This window comes from Moschus berezovskii, chromosome 18 (assembly GCF_049115385.1).
Source record: "Moschus berezovskii isolate FMDL1 chromosome 18, NW_MosBer_1.0, whole genome shotgun sequence".
Classification (NCBI taxonomy): Eukaryota; Metazoa; Chordata; class Mammalia; order Artiodactyla; family Moschidae; genus Moschus; species Moschus berezovskii.
Genome location: NC_142477.1, coordinates 39203389 through 39225768, shown reverse-complemented (window position 1 = coordinate 39225768; position 22380 = coordinate 39203389). Strand labels below are relative to the sequence as shown.

The 22380-nt window shown below is 40.3% G+C and overlaps 1 long non-coding RNA gene across 1 annotated transcript in view; it reads right to left on the bottom strand.

Moving 5' to 3' along the window:
• Positions 1-6253: 6253 nt before the first annotated feature.
• The window catches only part of LOC129553063 (uncharacterized), a 35398-nt gene continuing 19271 nt past the window's right edge, over positions 6254-22380 (bottom strand). The window contains exon 3 of the long non-coding RNA XR_008685387.2: positions 6254-6325. This is a non-coding gene — a long non-coding RNA (uncharacterized LOC129553063). The remainder of the gene's footprint in view (positions 6326-22380) is intronic.

Below are 22380 nucleotides of genomic sequence, written 5' to 3'. Positions count from 1 at the left end.
GCAGTGCGTGGGCTCTCTAGCTGTCACGCACAGGCTCAGTAGTTGCAGTATGAGGGCTTAGTTGCCTCATAGCGTGTGGGATCTTAGTTACCTGACCAGGGATCGTACCAGAGTCCCCTGCATTGCAAGGCAGATTCTTAACTCCTGGACCACCAGGGAAGTCCCTGTATTGTTTTCATATTAAGCAAACTCATAGACACATATCAGCCTCTTCTTCATACCTGAAGATTCTAGAGTTTAAGGTAAGCATAGGAATGAGTTAAGAAAAACAGCCTGAAGGCTGCAGTCAGTAGTTGAAATCAACAGGCATTTATCATCCCTGTGCCATGTGCAGTGGCTTTTCCCGAGTGTTTATCTGTGTTTGCTTCAACCTCAGGGGACAATCTATTCAGTCACCAGAAGGGATACCTTCAAAGAGTTTTCTTGGATAAGGTCCACTGATGTGGTCAGCTGTGACCTCATCTTACTGCACTGGGGGCCCTGGTTTGGGGCTTGAGATCTTGAGTTTTTGCTTGAATAGGAAGCAAAGAGGCTGTTCTTTTTCATCCCTCTCATTTTGGAACACAAGAGAAACCACCATTAGCTTGTTAAATGTTTTTCCAAAAAAAATTTTTTTTTCATTTTAGAATAATTTAGTCCATTGTCCTGCTTATTGTCAAGAGTTGTTAGAGACAGCCAACTGCTCATATGCTTTTCACAAACAAACTTGAAATGGGAGGTTTGGGGAGATGTAGGGGTGGGGAGGGCTTTCTGCTTCGCTGGCACAAAAGTTGGAAGTGTAAGGAAAGAAGAATAGAAATACTGCTTCAAAGTTTCCCAAACTAAATTGAGAATTTGATGTTTCTACCAGCGACCATAATACTTGTCTCACGGAAATGTTCATACTACTCTTTCTTAGCTGTCTTTTAAATTTGAAACTGTTGGTACAGGCTCCATATTCCCTCATTTTATTCATTCTTGAAAGTCAGGCCTCCTGGCTGACTTCCAAAACCCCTTGGAGAAGCCATATGTCACAGCACCTTTCTCCAGTCTGGCTGTGGATGTAGCTTCAATCCCCTCAACTACTGAATTCACAATCTTCTCCTGGAGCACCAAGGCTGGGGCAGATCCAGTTTGAAGAGGAACTGAGGGAATACGTGGATGGATGGGAATGATGTGAAGGGACCGGGAGCACGTTTTCTGTTGCAAGCCCAGGAAGTGAGGCTGCGCACGGGACCAGACATGCTTCCAGAAATGGCCCCTGCTGCCAGAAACAATTCACTCCCTGAAGAGCCTCTGACTCATGCCTTTAACAGGACTATTATGGTTTCTTGGCTGCCAAATTGTCCTTTTGAAATGCGGGTGTTTTTTTTTTTTTTTGGTATTTGAATTCTGAGTCATTTATATAGATTAATTCTTTGGTTTCATGCTCTCATGGTACTTTCAAAGCTTTCTTCACGATATCCCTTTGCCCATCTAGATTTTAAACTACACATGCCAAGCACTGGGTGTCTGCTCTAATCACTATGTACGATACAGCCAATGTCTGGAATCCTAAATGGAATGTGGAGGCAAATGATAATTGTTTGCTGAATGAATGAATGATGTGTTTTTCTGTTGTAGCCCTACCAAGAAGGAATGGTTTTTAAGAGACTTTAGACCTTCCTTGGTGGCTCATATGGTAAAGAATCTGTCTGCAATGACGGAGACCCAGGTTTGATACCTGGGTTGGGAAGATGCCCTGAGAAGGGAATGGCAACTCACTCCAGTATTGGTAGGCTACAGTCCAGGTGGCTCGGAGGTTAAAGCGTCTGCCTCCAATGCGGGAGACCCGGGTTCGATCCCTGGGTCGGGAAGATCCCCTGGAGAAGGAAACGGTAGGTAACCCACTCCAGTATTCTTGCCTGGAGAATCCCATGGACGGAGAACCTGGTAGGCTACAGTCCACAGGGTCGCATAGAGTCGGACACGACTGAGCGACAGAACGGAACGGAACAGTCCATAGGATCACAAGGAGTTGGACACGACTGAGTGGCTAACACACACACAACTGACCTCCCAAAGCCATAACAGGTGGACAACTAAGTAATATGACTCAGAGTTTCCCTAGGTTTTTACTTGGGGCACAATTCAATAAGCATGGTCATCTGGTTTCTATGTTACAGTACAGTACAAGTAAATCGAAGACTTAGAGGTGGGCTGCTGCTAGAGAGGGGTGTCTCTGGTGGGAAAAAAAGGAACAACATAAAGTGTAACAAAAGGCAGATCTACCTCTAGCAAAGTGTAGGAGCATGAGGCTACTGAAAGCAGGGGCAAATCACCTACAAACTCACCAGCAGTGTTAGACCCTGTATTTACCAAAATGTAACCACTGGGTTGTCGGTGAGAATTTTCAGTGGTCTGGAAAGTTTACATATGGTAGCACTATTTTATTTCCAAATGATGCTGGGCCACTGAGGTATTCCCATGTCTTGGAATGCTAATTCTGTTTGTTTTAATCTTTTAGAAAATCCATTGCTTTTCTTTGACATGCATAATAATATTCATATCCCATTAAATGTAAGACAAGATGTTCCTTTATGTCCATACCCGGACCATCCTTCTGAGCAAGAGGAGTATCTTCTCTTAATTCTAACCCATAAAGAGTTTTATGCACATCTGCATAAATGTCCACCAATTAAAAAAGAAAAGAAAAGGAGAGAGAAATGAAAACTATGACAAGAAGTGATGCTTAGGGCAGTGATGCTTAGAAGCACAAGTCTAATTTTGACATACCTAATGAAGGAATAGGGGTTTCCCTGGTGGCTCAAGTGGTAAAGAATCTGCTTGCAATGAAGGAGACACAGGAGACATGGGTTTGATCCCTGGGTCGGGAAGATCCCCTGGAGGATGAAATGGCAACCCAACCCAGTATTCTTGCGTGCAAAATCTCATGGACTGAAAATCCCATGGGTAGAGCCTGGTGGGTTACATTCCATAGGGTTACAAAGAGTCAGATACAACTGAGCATGCATGCACACAGTGAAGGAATAGAATACATTTCATAGGACAGAAGAGTGAAGCATGCAATCAGGGAGAAGCTGAGGGATTTTATTCAGGCAATGGAGGGACAGATATCGACCAACCAGATGTGACTCTTCTGAACACTCTTTCATGTTCATACCACATTAAATAATATCTGGTTAATATTTCTAAGTAAGGAGAAAAATATTGTATGACTTATTAAAAAATGTCCCTATTTCAGAATTTAATATTGGAGAGCACATGTGAGTGTCTCCTCGTCTGTGTTAATTCTAGGCAGACACCAGGTTGTCTACTGTGTGAGATGCTACTTAATTAATACTTGAAGGGAACATATGCTAAGCACTAAATTTGTACTGTAAAATATCAAGAAATAGTTATTGGAAATGACATCTCCTCCAAAGAAAAGGTGAAATGAATGAAAAAAGAAAGATGAACTCTTTACACACAGTTTAAATTGTTGGTGAGAAAATTATAAAAAAATACAAGTTTTCCATATTCTTTTCTAATCATTGTCACCTGGAATGCATATCTTACATAATTACAATCACAGTACACATGTATTTTGTATTGACTTTTCATGGCTAAATAGTCCATGGAAGCTACTGCTGGAAAAACTGCTTATTGTTTTGGGAAAAAAAGAATTAGTTCTTTATCTCACTTCATAAGACAATTTAATTTGCAGACTGACTAGATGGTAAAATGTAAAAGTGAAACTTCTGTTAGAAAATAAAATGGAATAAAAAGTAAATGATACAAAACACTAACTTGAAAGGTACATGTACCCTAGTGTTCAATGCAGCATTATTTACAACAGCGAAGACATGGAAGCAAACTAATGCCCATCAACAGACAAATGGATAAAGAAGATGTGGTATGTGTATAGTAGAGGATTACTCAGCCATATAAAAGAGTGAAATTCTGCCACTTGTAGCAACATGGCTGGATCTATAGAATATTATGCTTCGTGATATAAGTCAGACAGAGGAAGACAAATACTGTATTACATCACTTGTATGCATGAAATTAAAAGACGCTTACTCCTTGGAAGGAAAGTTATAACCAAACTAGACAACATATTAAAAAGCAGAGACATTACTTTGCCAACAAAGGTCTGTCTAGTCAAGGCTATGGTTTTTCCAGTAGTCATGTATGGATGTGAGAATTGGACCATAAGAAAGCTGAGCACCGAAGAATTGATGCTTTTGAACTGTGGTGTTGGAGAAGACTCTTGAGAGTCCCTTGGACTGCAAGGAGATCCAACCAGTCAGTCCTAAAGGAGATCAGTCCTGAGTGTTCATTGGAAGGACTGATGTTGAAGCTAAAACTCCAATAATTTGGCTACCTGATGCAAAGAGCTGACTCATTTGAAAAGACCCTGAGGCTGGGAAAGATTGAAGACAGGAGGAGAAGGGGACGACAGAGGATGAGATGGTTGGATGGCATCACTGACTCAATGGAGATGAGTTTGAGTAAACTCCGGGAGCTGGTGATGGACAGGGAGACCTGGTGTGCTGTAGTCCATGGGGTCGCAAAGGGTCGGACACAACTGAGCACCTGAACTGAACTGATCACTTGTATGTGGAACCTAAAAATGATATAAATTAATACATATGCAAAAGAGGAACAGAATAACAGTTATAGAAAACAAACTTGTGGTTACCAAAGGGGAGAGAGAAAGAGGAGAGGGATAAATTAGGGATTTGTCGTTCAGTCACTCAGTCATGTCTTACTTTTTGTGACCCTATGGACCGAAGCACACCAGGCTTCCCTGTTCTTTACCATCTCCCGCAGCTTGCTTAAACTCATGTCCATTGAGTCAGTGATACCATCCAACCATCTCGTCCTCTGTCATCCCCTTCTCCTCCTGCCTTCACTCTCGCCCAGCATCAGGGTCCTTTCTAATGAGTCGGCTCTTCGCATCAGGTGACCAAAGTATTGGAGCTTCAGCTTCAGCATCAGTCCTTCCAATGAATATTCAGGACTGATTTCCTTTAGGATGGACTGGTTTGATCTCCTTGCAGTCCAAGGGACTCTTAAGAGTGTTCTCTAACAATCAAAAGCATTGATTCTTTGGCACTCAGCCTTCTTTATACTCCAGTTCTCACATTCATACATGACTACTGGAAAATCCATAACTGACTAGATGGACCTTTGTTGACAAAGTAATGTCTCTGCTTTTTAATATGCTATCTAGGTTAGTCATAGGTTTTCTTCCAAGGAGCAAAAGTGTCTTTTAATTTCATGGGTTCAGTCACCATCTGCAGTGATTTTGGAGCCCAAGAAAATAAAGTCTGTCACTGTTTCCATTGTTTCCCATCTATTTGCCATTAACAGATCTGCATCTGATGTGTGTGTGTGCTTAGTTGTTAAGTTGTGTCCAACTCTTTGCAGCCCCATGGACTATAGCCTGGATGCTCCTCTGTCCATAGAATTCTCCAGCAAAGAATACTGGAATGGGTTGCCGTTCCCTTTTACAGGGGATCTTCCCTACCCAGATATCAAACCCACCTGCAAATCAATTATATTTTTTTAGAAAATAAATCATACCATTAAAAAAAATCCAAGTACTAAAACTTAGAAATAAACTTAAAATGTCTGAGTCCCATATGAATAAACCTAGAAACTGTTTTGAGGGAACTAAAGGAAGACTTAAATACAAAAACAGGTCATGTTAGTTGATAGGCTTAATATAGTAAATTTGTCAATTTCCCCCAAATAGCCATAACAATAGCTATTCAATCAAAATGGATTTCTCTTTGAATTTGACAAAATGCTTCTAAAGTTTGCATGAAACAATTAACATAGGTGGAAACTGAAGAAAATGATGAAAAGGAAGGGAATAAAAAGTCTCTGTTGTATCAGAGATTAAGATATACTACTATAATAAGTAAAATTGTATGGGACTGCTCCAGAAATAGAGAAACAGATAAACAGAAACATAATAGATATGGACCCAAGTATATATATTTGAATTTAATATATGATAAAAAAGACTAGCTAAGCATTTGAAAAAAAGAAAGACTACTAATACATATCTTACAATAAAATATAGTCCTGTAGGATTAAAGTATTAACTTTAAGAGAGAGCACTAATTAAATATAGAAAGATATAGAAGTAAAAATATATAATCTTGAGGTAAGTAAGGCGCCAAAGCACAAATCATAGAGGAAAGGTGAGAGAATAGCATGGAAACATATACATTACCATATGTAAAATACACTACCTTCTTCAAGAAGGGCTTTAGTTCCTCTTTGCTTTCTGCCATTAAAGTGGGAATTTGCCATGTGACACGGGGGACTCAACCCAGTGCTCTGCAACAACCTGGAGGGGTGGAATGGGGAATGGGAAGAAAGTTCAAGAGGGAGAGGATATATATAAATATATATATATACCTGTGCCTGATTCATGTTGATGTATAGCAGAAACCAACACAATATTGTAAAGCAATTATCTACCAATAAAAAAGTCATAACCCATGTTAAAAGAGTAAATAAAGCAATCTATTTTGTGAGGAAATATATTTTAATTTCAAATATGCATGTATTTAAATATATATATTTAAAAAATAAATAACAAAATATGTGATAAATCGACAGAATATAGGCTTATCTTTCTTAATGTATAAAGAGATTTTAAAGCTCAACTAACAAATGAGACTGTTGTTGTTTAGTCGCTGAATCATGTCTGACTCTTTGCAGCCCCATGGACTGCAGCATGCCTGGCTTCCCTATTCTTTACCATTTCCTGCAGCTTGCTTAAACTCATGTCCATTGAGTCAGTGATACCATCCAAACATCTTGTTCTCTGTTGTCCCTTCTCCTGCCTTCACTCTTGCCCAGCATCAGGGTCTTTTCTAATGAGTTGGCTCTTCTCATCAGGTGGCCAAAGTATTGGAGCTTCAGCTTCAGCATCAGTCCTTCTAATGAATATTCAGGGTTGACTTCCTTTAGGATTGACTAGTTTGAGCTCCTTCCTGTCCAAGGGATTCTCAAGAGTCTTCTCCATCACCACAGTTCAAAAGCATCAGTTCTTCGGTGCTCAACCTTCTTTATGATCCAACTCTCACATCCATACACGCCTATTGGAAAAACCGTAGCTTTGACTCTACGGACTATTTTTGGCAAAATGATGTCTCTGCTTTTTAATACACTGTCTAGGTTTGTCATAGCTTTCCTTTCAAGGTTTGTCGTTTAATTTCGTGGCTGCAGTCACCATCAACAGTGATTTTGGAGCCCAAGAAAATAAAATCTGTCACTGTTCCCACTTTTCCCCCATCTATTTGCCATGAAGTGATGGGACTGGATGCCATGATCTTAGCTTTTTGAATATTGAATTTTAAGCCAACTTTTTCACTCTCCTCTTCACCTTCATCAAGAGGCTCTTTAGTTTCTCTTCACTTTCTACCATTAAAGCAGTATATCATCTGCATATCTGAGGTTGTTGGTATTTCTCCCAGCAATCTTGATTCCCACTTGTGAGTCATCACCAAAAGAAAAAAAAAAAAAGAGACAGAAAAAGAAAACAAAACAGGAACAAGCAATTTCAGGATAATTATAAATGATATTTAAATTGTGAATATTATAAATCAAAGAAATGAAAACATAAAATACATGATAGATTTTTACATATCAAGATTTTTTTCCCCAATTGCCACTCAAACACCACTTTTCTTCAATAATTTGTATATCTCAAGGGATTTTTAAATTTCATTTGTTTTGTCAAATTATGGTGCTCAAATTGTAATATTTCTTTATTAGCTTTTTAATGACTGTAATGTCTCTAGCTAGAGGGTTATCAATTTTATTCTTTCAAAGAAGCATCCTTTGTTTTTATTGATTTTTCTCTTTGCAGTATCACTAATTTATGCTTTTAGCTTTAATTTTATTTTCTTTGTTGCTGTTGTTCAGTCACTAAGCATGGTCCAATTCTTTGCCACCCCTTGGAATACAGCATGCCAGGCTTCCCTGTCCGCCACTATCTCCTGGAGTTTGCTCAAATTCATGTCCACTGAGTCGGTGATGCTATCTAACCATCTCATCCTCTCCCACCACCTTCTCCTTTTGCCTTCAAGATTTCCCAGCATCAGGGTCTTTGTTCTTTTTCTTGGCTTGAAGTCAAAGCTTTGCTGATTGACTTCAAAGCTTTTTTTCCTCTAATTGTTAAACAACTAATATTGTCTACATTTTCTTCCAAGATGTTCTAGCTTCACCGGACAAATTTGTGTTGCTTTTTTCATTTTCATTCAGTTAAAAATACTTTCTAATTTCTATTGTGATTTATTGTTTTGCCCAAGGGCTTAGAAATATATGGTTAATTTCAAACATTTGGATATTTTTCAGATATCTTCCTTTATTGGCTTCTAGTTATTTCTATTATGGCCACAGATATTATTCTGTATGATTTTAGTACAGTTCATTTTTCTGAGATTCATGTTACAGTCTAGTGTATAGTGTTTCCTTATAAACATTCCACATCTACTGAAAAGAGCATATATATTCAGCAATTGTTGGGTATAGTGTTCTATAGGTATTAGGTCAAGTGGGTTTGTATTGTTTTCAGTTCATTATATACTTGCTGATTTTTGTTTAATTGTTCAGTCAGTATTTCTATTTTACTCTGAAACAAAATGTATTTATCTGGTTGCTTAGAGCTACTTAAAATAGATTTGGAGCTCATCATTAATTCTTTTATATTGATCATACCATTTCAAATTCTCTAAATCTTTGTTTTGATTCCTTGCTTGTATGCTTAGATTTCACCATCAAATAGTTTCTTTGAAAATGTGCCTTAAGGGAGTTTGAGATTTTTCATATTAGTAATTTTCTACCTGTAGTTTTTTCTACCTTCTTTGGTTTTTGTAGTTAACAAGTTGTTTGAGTATTACCTTTGGACCTTTTCATTTCTTCACAACTTGGTACATATTATTCCAATGTATTTTGAAATTAAATTTTCTGTGGTCAGGTCTGAGATCATCTTGAATTTTTGCCCTTATTTATCACTTTTTTTCCCCATTTTTTTTAAACTTACATATTTTGTTATGAAATATAGTACACACTAGGGCTTCTGAAATGGCACAGTGGTAAAGAACCTGCCTGCCAATGCAGGAGATGCAGGAAATGGGGGTTGGATCTCTGGGTTAGGAAGATCCCTTGGAGGAGGAAATGACAACCCACTCCGTTATTCTTACCTGAAAAATCCCATAAATACAGGAGCATGGTGGGCTACAGTCCACGGGTTCCTAAAGAGTCAAACATAACTGAGCAACTGAATACACACACACATAGTACACATATAAATACCTTAATTCTTGAAGCTTCATAGTTTAACCAAACTAAGTCACAATGTTATATTGTATCAATCTTACCTTGTATGTACTGTGCTCTTCCAAATTTACAGACCCTGATCTTTCATAATTGCAGGGGAATTTTATATGATTAAAAAATCATTGAATATTGTTTTTTTTTCCCTTCAAGAAAATACATATATTTAGGTTGAACTGTCTTTGTCCCCCGTGTCTGTTATAATATATTGGCTTCATTCATTTCTTTTTCTTATGTTCAGTTCAGTTCAGTTCAGTCTCTCAGTCGTGTCCGACTCTCCGCCACCCCATGAATCACAGCACGCCAGGCCTCCCTGTCCATCACCAACTCCAGGAGTTCACTCAAACTCATGTCCACAGAGTCGGTGATGCCATCCAGCCATCTCATTCTCAGTCGTCCCCTTCTCCTCCCGCCCCTAATCCTTCCCAGCATCAGAGTCTTTTCCAGTGAGTCAACTCGTCGCATGAGGTGGCCAAAGTATTGCAGTTTCAGCTTTAGCATCACTCCTTCCAATGAATACCCAGGATTGATCTCCTTTACGATGGACTGGTTGGATCTCCTTGCAGTACAAGGGACTCTCAACAGTCTTCTCCAGCACCACAGTTCAAAAGCATCAATTCTTCAGCGATCAGCTTTCTTCACAGTCCAACTCTCACAACCATACATGACCACGGGAAAAACCATAGCCTTGACTAGACGGACCTTTGTTGGCAAAGTAATGTCTCTGCTTTTTAATATACTATCTAGGTTGGTCATAACTTTTCCTTCCAAGGAGTAAGCGTCTTTTAATTTCATGGCTGCAATCAGCATCTGCAGTGACTTTGGAGCCCCCCAAAATAAAGTCTGACACTGTTTCCACTGTTTTTCCATGTATTCACTTTTTATTTCAAGATGTCCCTCCATATAATTGATTTAAAGTTCACCATGTCTATTTTATCCCGTCTAGACTTAGATTACTTATTGGTATAAATGGTGAGAGTTTTCTGACATGTTCTTTATTCTGTATTCATTCTCTATCTCTTTTTCCATTGCAATGTTGTTATATCACCTTCCCTTTCCACACTTATCGTATTGAAGTAATATTCATATTAAAGTTCTTCTATAGTATGCATTTTAAGAGAATATGCTGTTTCTTGAGTCCTATTCCACCCTGAGTTCTTCACTTATTTTTTGCATGCTATATTTCTTTATATTTTTCCCTCAGAAACTATATATATTTTCTATTTAATTTCTTTTAATCTTGTTTATGCTTGGGAAGATTTTATCCAGATTTTATTTAAAAAAATACAGTATGGACCTTGACATATTTCTCATTTATATCAGATGCTTTTAATACCCCATCCGCTATTACCTTCACTCACTTGAGTATACCTGCAGCCGCAGACAGTTCCTGGCATGCTGACAACTCCTCAAGCCCCTGCATTTTTCCTCTTTACAGCCTGAAACCCTTCTTTGGTATTATGGGAGTTTGCTTGATTGTGTGTAAACACACCCCAGGAGTATGAGTGGAATTATACTCCTGGGCAAATTGCTAACTGATAGGGATTGAGAGTCAGTGACTAAATACTCATCAGAGAGTATCAACCACAGAGAATATACTGGATAAGTGGACATGATAACTCAGCCATTAGAAATCAGCTTGTCTCTGCCCTCAGCCTCAGTTTGCACAATCAGTCAGTCAATTCAGTTGCTCAGTCATGTCCAACTCTTTGTGATCCCATGGACTGCAGCACGCCAGGCGTCTGTGTCCATCACCAGCTGCTGGAGCTTGTTCAAACTCATGTCCATTGAGTCAGTGATAACATCCAGCCATCTCATCCTCAGCTGTCCCCTTTACCTCCTGCCTTCAGTCTTTCCCAGGATCAGAATCTTTTCCAATGAGTCAGTTCTTCACACAAGGTGGCCAAAGTATTGGAGTTTCAGCTTTAGCATCAGACATTCCAATGAATATTCAGGACTGATTTCCTTTAGGATTGATGGGTTTGATCTCCTGCAGTACAGGGGACTCACAAGAGTCTTCAACACCGCAGTTCAAAAGTGTCAATTCTTAGGTGCTCAGCTTTCTTTAAGGTCCAACTCTTACATCCATACATGACTACTGGAAAAACCATAGCTTTGACTAGACAGACCTTTGTTGGTAAAGTAATGTCTCTGCTTGCTTTTTAATATGCTGTTTAGGTTGGTCATAGGTTTTCTTCCAAGGAGCAAGTGTCTTTTAATTTCTTGCTTGCAGTCACCATCTGCAATGATTTTGGAGCCCAAGAAAATAGTCTGTCACTGTTTCCACTGTTTCCCCATCTATTGACATCAAGTGATGGGACTGTGTTTGCACAATAGATCAGGAAATTCCTTTATTATAACTTCTTGATGGATTGACTCTTTTATTAGTATATGATGTCTGTCTTTGTTTTTGTAACAGTTTTGACTTAACGGTTGTTTTGTCTGATGTTAGAGTAGCCACCCCAGCTCTCTTTTGGGTACTGTTTGCTAGAAGTATCTGTTTACATCCTTTCATTTTCAAACTTGTGCTTTGAATTGAAAATGACTCTCTTGTAGATAACATAGTTTTCATGTTATTCTGTCCAATCCTCCAATCTCTGCCTTTTGATTAGAAAGTTTAATCCATTTACATTTAATGTAATTATTGACAAGGAAGGATTTACCTCATTTATTTTACTATTTATTTTCTCCGTGTTTTACACATTTTTTGTCCTTCATTTCCTCCAATGCTGCCTGCTTTTGTGTCTAGTTGACTTTTTTGTAGCAAATTGCTTTGATTCCTTTCTAATTTCCTTTTGTATATCTTTTTTATGATTCAGTTCAGTTCAGTTGCTCAGTTGTGTCCAACTCTTTGTGACACCATGAATCACAGCATGCCAGGCCTCCCTGTCCATCACCAACTCCCGGAGTTCACACAAACTCATGTCCATCGAGTCCGTGATGCCATCCAGCTATCTCATTCTCTGTCTTCCCCATCTCCTCCTGCCCCCAATCCCTCCAAGCATCAGAGTCTTTTCCAGTGAGTCAACCCTTTGCATGAGGTGACCAAAGTATTGGAGTTTCAGCTTCAGCATCAGTCCTTCCAATGAACACTCAGGACTGATCTCCTTTAGAATGGACTGGTTGGATTTTTTATGATTAGCATGATTATATTTAATATCCTAAATGTATAACAGTCTACTTTGAACTGATACCAAATTAGCCTCAATACCAACAAAAGCTTTGCTTCCAAATAGCTCCATTCTCCCTCTTCTTTTTGATGATTGTGTCTGAGATTTTTCTAAGAAATAAAAACCTTCAGAAAAGAAGAAAACAATAATGGATGCTTGGCCACTAGTAAGTAGCAAAAATAATCTGTGTTGGCATCTTGTTTCTCCATTTACATAGCATGGTGCATATTTTCTTGACTCTTTGTATTTGTCTCAAATATGTCTTCTATAGATTCCTTGGAATTGTTGTAGCTCAGTTGCTGATCTTTTATCTCACTGTTGGCTCCCTATGATTTGATATTTTCCACAAAGTGTTCCTTCCTGACCCAGGGGTCAAACATGGGTCTTCTGCACAGCAGGCAGATTCTTTACCAACTGAGCTACCAGAGAAGCCTGGAGAAGGAAATGGCAAACCACTCCAATATCGTTGCCTGGAAAATCCCATTGACAGAGGAGCCTGGTGGGCTGCAGTCCATGGGGTCGCAAGAGTCAGACAAAACTTAGCGACTAAACTACCACAAAGTGTTCCAAGCCTGGGACATTGTTTTATACTTCTACCTCATGATCTGCCCTGCTTACCCTAGACTAGCTTCCTGCCTCCCTAGACAGGTTCTTGACAGTTGAGGTCATGTTAGCCTGCAGGACACTATCCTCTGTTTTCGATAAGTACTTGGATGAAGGTGGTCAAAAGATACAAATTTTCAGTTATAAAATTAATTAGTTCTGAGGAAGTAAAATATAGCATGATGACTTCAGTTAATATATGAATGGGTGAATTTAACTCAGATGACCATTATATCTACTACTGTGGGCAGGAATCCCTTAGAAGAAATGGAGTAGCCATCATGGTCAACAAAAGAGTCCGAAATGCAGTACTTGGATGCAATCTTAAAAACGACAGAATGATTTCTGTTCGTTTCCAAGGCAAACCATTCAATATTACAGTAATCCAGGCCTATGCCCCAACCAGTAACGCTGAAGAAGCTGAAGTTGAACGGTTCTATGAAGACCTACAAGACCTTTTAGAACTAACACCCAAAAAAGATGTCCTTTTCATTACAGGGGACTGGAATGCAAAAGTAGGAAGTCAAGAAATACCTGGAGTAACAGGCAAATTTGGTCTTGGAGCACAGAATGAAGCAGGGCAAAGGCTAATAGAGTTTTGCCAAGAGAACACACTGGTCATAGCAAACACCCTCTTCCAACAACACAAGAGAAGACTCTACACATGGACATCACCAGATGGTCAACACCGAAATCAGATTGATTATATTCTTTGCAGCTAAAGATGGAGAAGCTCTATACAGTTAGCAAAAACAAGAACAGGAGCTGACTGTGGCTCAGATCATGAACTCCTTATTGCCAAATTCAGACTGAAATTGAAGAAAGTAGGGAAAACCACTAGACCATTCAGATATGACCTAAATCAAATCCCTTATGATTATACAGTGGAAGTGAGAAATAGATTTAAGGGACTAGATCTGATAGATAGAGTGCCTGATGAACTCTGGACGGAGGTTCGTGACATTGTACAGGAGACAGGGACCAAGACCATCCCCATGGAAAAGAAATGCAAAAAAGCAAAATGGCTGTCTGAGGAGGCCTTACAAATAGCTGTGAAAAGAAGAGAAGTGAAAAGCAAAGGAGAAAGGGAAAGATATAAGCATCTGAATGCAGAGTTCTAAGGAATAGCAAGGAGAGATAAGAAAGCCTTCCTCAGTGATCAATGCAAAGAAAGAGAGGAAAACAACAGAATAGGAAAAACAAGAGATCTCTTCAAGAAGATTAGAGATTCCAAGGGAACACTTCATGCAAAGATGGGCTCGATAAAGGACAGAAATGGTATGGACCTAACAGAAGCAGAAGATATTAAGAACTGGTGGCAAGAATACACAGAAGAACTGTACAAAAAAGATCTTCACGACCAAGATAGTCACGATAACATGATCCCTGACCTAGAGCCAGACATCTTGGAATGTGAAGTCAAGTGGGCCTTAGAAAGCATCACTACGAACAAAGCTAGTGGAGGTGATGGAATTCCAGTGGAGCTATTTAAAATCCTGAAAGATGATGCTGTGAAAATGCTGCACTCAATATTCCAGCAAATTTGGAAAAACTCAGCAGGGGCCACAGGATTGGAAAAGGTCAGTCTTCATTCCAATCCCAAAGAAAGGCAATGCCAAAGAACGCTCAAACTACCGCACAATTGCACTCATCTCACACGCTAGTAAAGTCATGCTCAAAATTCTCCAAGCCAGGCTTCAACAATATGTGAACCGTGAACTCCCAGATGTTCAAGCAGGTTTTAGAAAAGGCAGAGGCACCAGAGATCAAATTGCCAACATCCGCTGGATCATGGAGAAAGCAAGAGAGTTCCAGAAAAACATCTATTTCTGCTTCATTGACTATGCCAAAGCCTTTGACTGTGTGGATCACAAGAAACTGTGGAAAATTCTGAAAGAGATGGGAATACCAGACCACCTGACCTGCCTCTCGAGAAACCTGTATGCAGGTCAGGAAGCAACAGTCAGAACTGTACATGGAACAACAGACTGGTTCCAAATAGGAAAAGGAGTACATCAAGGCTGTATATTGTCACCCTGCTTATTTAACTTATATGCAGAGTACATCATGAGGAACGCTGGGCTGGAAGAAGCACGAGCTGGACTCAAGATTGCCGGGAGAAATATCAATAACCTCAGATATGCAGATGACACTACCCTTATGGCAGAAAATGAAGAGTAACTCAAAAGCCTCTTGATGAAAGTGAAAGAGGAGAGTGAAAAAGTTGGCTTGAAGCTCAACATTGAGAAAACAAAGATCATGGCATCTGGTCCCATCACTTCATGGGAAATAGATGGAACAACAGTGGAAACAGTGTCAGACTTTGTGTTTTTGGGCTCCAAAATCACTGCAGATTCTGAATGCAGCCATGAAATTAAAAGACGCTTACTTCTTGGTAGGAAAGTTATGATCAACCTAGATAGTATATTAAAAAGCAGAGACATTACTTTGCCAACAAAGGTCCGTCTAGTCAAGGCAATGGTTTTTCCCGTGGTTATGTATGGATGTGAGAGTTGGACTGTGAAGAAAGCTGATTGCCAAAGAATTGATGCTTTTGAACTGTGGTGCTGGAGAAGACTGTTGAGAGTCCCTTGGACTGCAAGGAGATCCAGCCAGTCCATTCTAAAGGAGATCAATCCTGGGTGTTCATTGGAAGGACTGATGCTGAAGCTGAAACTGCAATACTTTGGCCACCTCATGCGACGAGTTGACTCACTGGAAAAGACTCTGATGCTGGGAAAGGTTGGGGCGGGAGGAGAAGGGGACGACGGAGAATGAGATGGCTGGATGGCATCACCCACTCGATGGACATGAGTTTGAGTGAACTCCGGGAGTTGGTGATGGACAGGGAGGCCTGGCATGCTGTGATTCATGGGGTCGCAAAGAGCTGGACATGACTGAGCCACTGAACTGAACTGAACTGAACTGAAGAGTAGATCTTGGGCTGCCCAGGTGATGCTAGTGGTAGAGAACCTACTTACTAATTCAGGAGACTAAGAAATGTGGGTTCGATCCCCAGGTTGAAAAGATCCTTTGGTACTCTTGCCTAGAAAATTCCATGGACAGAGAAGCCTGGTGGCCTACAGTCCATGAGGTCACAGACCCTGAGCCCTGGTGGGCTCCGTCAGACACAGCTGAGCACATATGCACTTGAAGTTCATGTTAAATGTCAATGATATCTTAATAAAAATGGAGACAATAAATTAAAAAGGTAGGCTGATATTCCTCTGACCTGGTTTACCCAGGTAGCAGCAGCAGAAGTCTAGTGGTATGATTTAGAAACTGTCCCTGATCACAAGGTCACAGGTGAAAAGTCCCTCCCACAGTGATATCCTTAAAGAAAGACTTCCCTTTTTCAGCTCAAACAAGCTAGAGTGGCTTCTATGGTGTGCAACTAAGAAACTGACTGATAGAACCTCCATGATGCTGGGTAAGTGATGGTTTGCTATATATCTGGCTTGTTAGTAGAAGGAATTAAGACCAGATAAATCAAAGTAATAACAATAAATGTTAGGATAACTTATGTAGGACCAAGTCCCAAGTGGTGCAAGGAGCATTCAAAGCAGGAATTTCTTTCTTCTTAGTAAGAATTTGAAAACTCAGAGGTGGCCTGATCACTCGACAGAAACGAGTTATCTGAGCACAAGGCCAAGAGAAGTTTTTCTTATTAAATCATTTCTCCCCTTACAATTTTGGCTCCTTGTCATTCAGATCAATTCTTTTATTTGTCAGTATGTGCCAAGTCTATTACACAAAAGGTAAAATGCAGCAAAAACAAATTGAAGTTGAATGGCTCTCCTTAGCAAAAAACTTATTTTCTGCTAATTTCTGGCTATTTTCCTAAGAGCTCAGAGTTCCAGAGAGCAACCAGAGTGGATTTTATTAAATCTTTGATGATGGAACGTTAAATCTTGAAAATTAGAGTGCAATCTTCTTGTTTTGCAGATGGAGAAACAGAGTCTCAGTGAGGTAAAGAGACTTGCCTGAGGTTTCACAATGCATTCAAGGTCCAAGAGCAGCAGAACATGACAGCCCAAGATGTGAATGTGGGAATTCAGGACATCAGTCAGTTCAGTTCAGTTCAGTCGCTCAGTCGTGTCCGACTCTCCGCGACCCCATGAATCACAGCACACCAGGCCTCCCTGTCTATCACCAACTCCCGGAGTACACTCAAATTCATGTCCACAGAGTCGGTGATGCCATCCAGCCATCTCATTCTCCGTCGTCCCCTTCTCCTCCCACCCCCAACCTTTCCCAGCATCAGAGTCTTTTCCAGTGAGTCAACTCGTCGCATGAAGTGGCCAAAGTATTGCAGTTTCAGCTTTAGCATCAGTCCCTCCAATGAACATCCAGGATTGATCTCCTTTAGAATGGACTGGTTGGATCTCCTTGCAGTATAAGGGACTCTCAAGAGTCTTCTCCAACACCACAGTTCAAAAGCATCGATTCTTCGGCGATCAGCTTTCTTCACAGTCCAACTCTCACATCCATACATGACCACGGGAAAAACCATTGCCTTGACTAGACGGACCTTGGTTGGCAAAGTAATGTCTCTGCTTTTTAATATACTATCAAGGTTGGTCACCACCCCCAAATATGCCACTTTGGTATACTGATTATTTTGAGCTGTAGACTTTTGAAAAACAGTTAATGCAGGAAGAGGATTTCCCTAATCTCCCCTTATCTGCCACAAGATAGATCCTCTGGAAGGAATTCAGTTATCATCAGTCCCCTCCCCCAGGAGTCTCATCGACTGTGGAAGATTGACTTCTATCACATGAGACGAAATTGGAAGTTGACACCACATCAAGACACACAATCGTACCTCCCATCTGTTCTTCTAAGGGCCGTTCATCTTTTATCTCTGAGAAGCCTATCTCCCTCTCCTCTTTTCCTATTAAGATGGCATTTAATCCTGAATTCAAAAGCCACCTCTTTGAGTTACTCATTTTCTCTGGGTATCGCCCGTGAATACTTCAGTGTACATGTCAATAAAGCTGTTTGTTTTCTCTTCTTAATCTTTTATTACAGTGGTCTCAGCTAAGAACTGAGAGGGTAAAGGAAAACAATTTTCTCTCTCCTACAAGGCAGATCCAGATTAGAAAAACCCGGGCACACCATCCTTTTCACAGATGCATCTTCTAAGTGTAACAAGTGCTGCCCTGTTCAGCACTGGAGATCTTTACCCTGGGCTAGACTTTTGCTTGCAGCTCCCAAATGAGGAGTCTTACTGATAAAATAAGTTGACCGGGAGATGGAATTTAAAATGGCATTTGCCCTAGGGAGGGAGGAGAATTGTTCTGCACTGGGCTTCAGGTTTTCTGCTTGGAAGTGGCCCCCACATTACAGGAAGTTTCTTTCCCTTGCTTCCTTCTCCCCTGAACTCCAGATTCAGTGACATTTATTTTTTCCATGGGTCCTTTCAGTTTCTTCTTAATGAGACCAGTGGTTGCTGAGAGTTTGACTGACACTTGGTATGTACAGCTTGTATTCATCTTCCTGAGAAAGGGCATTGCACAAGAAAGGATTGCCAATGGCAACCGTGGTGGCATTTCTGAGAGCCCAGCAGCATTCCCAGCAGCTCTGTTCCCCACCCCAGTGGAAGGAAATGCCACTGGCAGACCAGCGGATGGAGGGCGGCGTGACTTCTACAGTAATTAAAATATTCCTATGCAGGGAGACTTTGAGTTCCTTTCTTGTCACCCATTGGACCTCATTACTTTTTACCCACATACAGTTCTCCTGATTTCTAGGACACCCAAGCCAAGTCTAGGCTGGAGGGAAATACTTTTGGAGTAAAATCAAATCAGTTGCAAATGAGTTACAACATCTCAATCGCCTTAATAGATCAAACAAAAACTTCACTGTGTGTTCCAGACAACCCGTACTGATCCCCTCCATAAAGTCCCCCAGCTACAAAAACGCAAATCTGTGGCCTGCCTATAGCCAGGTCCCAAGCAATGGCCTTGGAGGCTTAGCCAGGACACAGGGACTTGGAATGGAGCTCAGCGAGCGTGTGGCCTGGCTGGGATGGAGTAACGAGCAAGCTAGCTGGAACACGCTCTCCTGCTTCAGGCCAGGGAATAGCTGTCAGGCCAGGAGTAAAGGAAATGAATTTCACTTACTTTGTGCCCTGTGTCCTGCCCGGGGAGAGGGTGGGCAAATGAAGCCGTTGTTTCGTGTGTTGGTAGCACTCTGGAGTTGCAGCAAGTCTCTGCCCAGGCCTTCCTCTCTCTCCATCCCAGTTTCCCTCCCCGTTTTCTCTTCAGAATAAGTGAGTTTTAATATAGCTAGACTGCTCTTCAGATTCAAACTTTAAAAACGGGTAGATTGAGTTGAGATTTTATAGAACAGCCCTTCAAATGGAAAGATAGTTTAATTGATAATTGGATTACCTATCGATTGACATAAACTGCACAAACTTAAAAGCTTAGGCTTACGTGTATGCCCATGGGATCATCCCCACAATCAAGATAGAATATACTCATCACCTCTAAGAGTTTCTTCTTGCTCCTTTGTAATTTATCCTTCCCCCTCTTCCTGCTCAGTCCTCAGCCTACGCTCCTGACAATCACAGACCTGCTTTCTTTCATATTAGATTGGCTTTCATCTTTTAGAAATTTATATGAATCATACAAATATACTTTTTTGGGGGAATCTGGCTTCTTTCACTCAGTACAATTATTTGGAGACTTGTCTATATGAAGTGAACTTTATTAGTTTGCATATTTTAAATAATTGGTTCATTTTATCTAAATTATTAAATTTATTGGGATAAAGTTGTGCCAGATTCTTTACTGTCTGAGTCATCAGGAAGCCCTAATATTTCCTTTCTACTCTTTTAATGTTTGTAGAACTTAACAGTCACCTAATATTACTAATTTTTGTTTTCTCTGTCTCTTTTCTTTTTGATTATTCTGTGTATACATTCTTCAATTTTGTTGATCCCAGGCAAGCAACTTTTGGTTTCATAGATTTCCCTATTGTTTTTCTTTTTGTTCATTAATTTTTGCTCTAATATTTTTAATTTCCTTCCTTCTGCCTTACTTTAATTCCTGGTTTAATTTGCTTTTCTTTTTTAAGTTTCTTGAGGTGGAAGCTGAAGTCACAGATTTGAGAACTTTCTTCTTTCTAATATGGGTAGTTACTGCTATACATTTATCTCTAAGTACCTTACCTGTATCCCACATGTTTTGAGGTTATGTTTTCCTTCTTTTTTCATTTGAAAAACATCTTCTAATTTTTCCTTGATTTTTAAAAAAAATATATTTATTTATTTGGCAGCTCCAGGTCTTATTTGTGGAATGTGGGATCTTTAGTTGCAGCATCTAGTTATGGGATCTAGTTACCCTACCAGGGAGTGAACCTGGGCCCCCTGTATTGGGAGTGCAGAGTCTTAGCCACTGGACCACCAGGGAAATCCTCTATGATTTCTTTTTTAAATCACTAGTTATTTAGACGTGTATTACATATACATCTTAAATATATACAATTATTGTCAATTACACCTAACTAAAACACCAATTGAAAGGACTGATGCTAAAGCTGAAACTGCAATACTTTGGCCACCTCAAGCGACGAGTTGACTCACTGGAAAAGACTCTGATGCTGGGAAAGGTTGGGGGTGGGAGGAGAAGGGGATGACGGAGAATGAGATGGCTGGATGGCATCACCGACTCTGTGGACATGAGTTTGAGTGAACTCTGGGAGTTGGTGATGAACAGGGAGGCCTGGTGTGCTGTGATTCATGGGGTCGCGGAGAGTCGGACACGACTGAGCGACTGAACTGAACTGACCTGACTGAAAGCTGTCAAAAGTGTGTATTACTTATTAATAGCTTCCAAATATTTGGGGATTTTACAGTTATTTTGCTGTTACTGATTTCTAATTTGTTTTATTGAGGTCAGAGAAATGTTATGTATGATAGTGAAAGTGAAAGTCACTCAGCCGTGTCCAAATCTTTGTGACCCCATGGACTATACAGCCCATGGAATTCTCCAGGCCAGAATACTAGAGTGGGTAGACTTTCCCTTCTCCAGGGGATCTTCCCAATCCAGGGATCGAACCCAGGTTGATCCAACCCAGCAGATCTTCCTGACCCAGGAATCGAACCTGGGTCTTCTGCATTGCAGGCAGATTCTTTACCAACTGAGCTATCAGGGAAGCCTGTAATGTATATATGAACCCTCTTAAAATTTGTTTTATTGCTCAAAATATGGTCTATGTTCTGCATGTATCTGAAAATAATGTTTTTTTTTTTAAATTTATTTTATTGGAGGCAAATTACCTTACATTAATATATTGGTTGGTTTTGCCATACATTGACATGAATCCGCCCTGGGTGTACATGTGTTCTCTTTCTTGAACCCCCCTCCCACCTCCCTCTTCCCCATATCCTCCCTCCATGTCATCCCTGTGCACCAGCCCCAAGCATCCTGTATCATGCATCAAACCTGGACTGGTCACTTATGATAATATACATGCTACAATGCCGTTCTCCCCAATCATCCCACCTTGTGTAGAGTGTTCTAGAAATATCAATTAGATCAAGTTGATAGATAAGTGTTGTTCAGGATGTCTATCTTTTAACTGACATTCTGTCTACTTTTTCTACTAATTATTAAGAGGAAAACATTGAAATCTGCAGATACAATTACAGATTTGGTGAATTTTTGCTGAAGTTCTATCAGTTTTCATTTCATGCATTTTGAAGCTCTGTTGTTAGGTTAGGTACACACATTTTTTGAATCATATCATCTGGAACAACTGATTTATCATTATGTAATGAGCTTCCCTGGGTTTCCCAGGTGGTGCAATGGTAAAGAATCTGCCTGCAATGCAGGAGACCTGGGTTCAGTCCCTGGGTGAGGAAGATTCCCTGGAGAGGGAAAAGGCTACCAATCCAATATTCTTGGCAGGACAATTCCCATGGACAGAGGTGACTGGCAGGCTACAGTCTGTGGGGTTGCAAAGAGTGAGACGTGACTTAGTGACTAAATCACCACCAATGAGTTTCCCTATCCCTGTCCATAGTCTTTACTCTGAAACTACTGTCTGATATTAAAATTGCCACACTAGCTTTATTTTGATTAGTTTCCTATTGCTGCTGGGACAAGTTACCACAAACTTAGTGGCTTAAAACTATACAAATTTACCTTAAAGTTCTGGAGGTCAGCAGTCTCAGTAGGCTCAAGGCAAGGTGTTATCAGGGTTGGTTCCCTCTGGGAACCAGGCTCTAGGGGAAAATCCTTTTTGTTGCCTTTTCTAACTTCTAGTTCATGGC